Raw genomic sequence first — 1,741 nt, 5'->3', positions numbered from 1 at the left:
AGATCGGACATCCAGCTCGCCAAGCCTGAAACTCTATTCTATATGTTTAGGGCTTGTTGTTGTTGAAAACCCGGTGGTGCGGTGGCCTTTTGTCACCGTTGGTTATTCCATGAGAAATAAGGTTGGTTCCTCCAACCCGAATTATAGGTATTGCTATAAGGATTGCCTTGGTTTCTCATTGCATTACCCACATAGTCAACTTGCTCAATGGGGGATGTACCACCAATGGCTATCAAGCAATCGGATGGGGAATATCCCCCTCCACATCCATCATAACTCGTTACGGCCACCAATCTTAGAGAAGTTAGAGTGTCTAACTCTTACTCAATGCCCCACTTGTGTAACCGCATCGATCTCATGGATGCCGACTGCTTTCTTCTTCTCCCTAGCATTCCAATGGTAGTTGTTCAACCCCATTTCTTTGATAAGTTACCGGGCTTCTCTGGGGGTCTTCCTACCTAAGGTACCTCCTGCCGCTACATTAAGTAACTGTCTTGTACTTAGGTTCAAACCATTGTAAAAAGTCTGAATGATCATTCACTCTGGAAACCCATGTTGAGAACATTTTCGCAGGAGTTCCTTAAACCTTTCCCATGTCTAGGATAGAGACTCCAATTCCATTTGCACAAAGGCCGAGATCTCATTCCTAAGCTTTGCAGATTTAACGGGAAAAAAATAATGGGCAAGAAAAGCTTCTACCATCTCCTCCAATGTAGTGATCGATGCTTTAGGTAATGAGTATAGCCACTGCTTCACTCTCCCCTTAAGGAAAATGGGAAGGCTCTCAACTTGATGGTATCATCCGTAACACCATTGATGTTGAGCATATTACACACTTCCAAGAAATTCTCTATGTGACTGTTTGGATCCTCATCAGCCAAACCATTGAACTGTGTGGACTGCTGTAACATGTGGATGAATACCGGCTTTAGCTCAAAATTCTGACGGTCCGGCGTAATCAGAGAGTGTTCTTTGTTGTTCATTCTGTTTGGCCATGTTGTCAAACCCTTCAACTTCCACTTCATCTAGATTCGACGGCTCTTGCACAGGTTCTCTAACCCTCTTCTGAGTGTACGTTCAAGTTCAAGATCACCTTCAATCAATATCGAACGGTTCCCTAGGGTCATAACCTGGAGCTGCACCAAAAGAAAGAAAACAAATCAAAATGATGATAGAATAAGAAGATATGAAATAGAATAAATGGATGAATAGCTAAAATTGCAAAGTGAAAAGTATCTCTAATCGCCTACTCTCCGGCAACGGCGACAAAAACTTGATAATGCCCCTTGCATGTGACCCACAAGTGTACGGGTTCGTCAAAGTAATAAATCCCAAGTGACTAGGGTATCGTATCCATAGAGAGTAGGGAATAAAAATATCTAAATTGCTACTCAACCAAGTGAAGATGAATAATGATTGTGTTGATAAGATGTGATTTAAACAGAAATAAAAGGAACAAGAATGAGAGGCATAAGTAAGTGAGAGGTAAGGCAATCGATAGAAATGGGGTACTCGGACATTGTTCCCCCTAAGACTTATGCTTCAAGTGCAAAACCTACCATTATAGTTCATAATTAATGCTCAATTAGTCTTGGAAATCCTAAAGCACATGGAGTTTTGATTCCAAGTGATTAGAGTTTTGATTCAAAAAAATAGTAACTATTTTGAAAATAAAACATAGGGTTATTATTTTGATTCAAATATAGTAGGCCTTCCCAAAAGAAAACATAGGATTAGGGTT

General features: G+C 40.7%; 1 non-coding gene across 1 annotated transcript; it reads left to right on the top strand.

Moving 5' to 3' along the window:
- The first annotated feature begins 547 nt into the window (after window positions 1-547).
- On the top strand, window positions 548-654 carry LOC120252302. Its single transcript, XR_005533843.1, has one exon. It is a non-coding gene; the product is annotated as a small nucleolar RNA R71 (small nucleolar RNA).
- Window positions 655-1,741: the final 1,087 nt, after the last annotated feature.

Source organism: Dioscorea cayenensis, chromosome 20 (assembly GCF_009730915.1).
Source record: "Dioscorea cayenensis subsp. rotundata cultivar TDr96_F1 chromosome 20, TDr96_F1_v2_PseudoChromosome.rev07_lg8_w22 25.fasta, whole genome shotgun sequence".
In the NCBI taxonomy this organism is placed as follows: Eukaryota; Viridiplantae; Streptophyta; class Magnoliopsida; order Dioscoreales; family Dioscoreaceae; genus Dioscorea; species Dioscorea cayenensis.
This window is presented reverse-complemented; position numbering and strand designations above follow the sequence as displayed.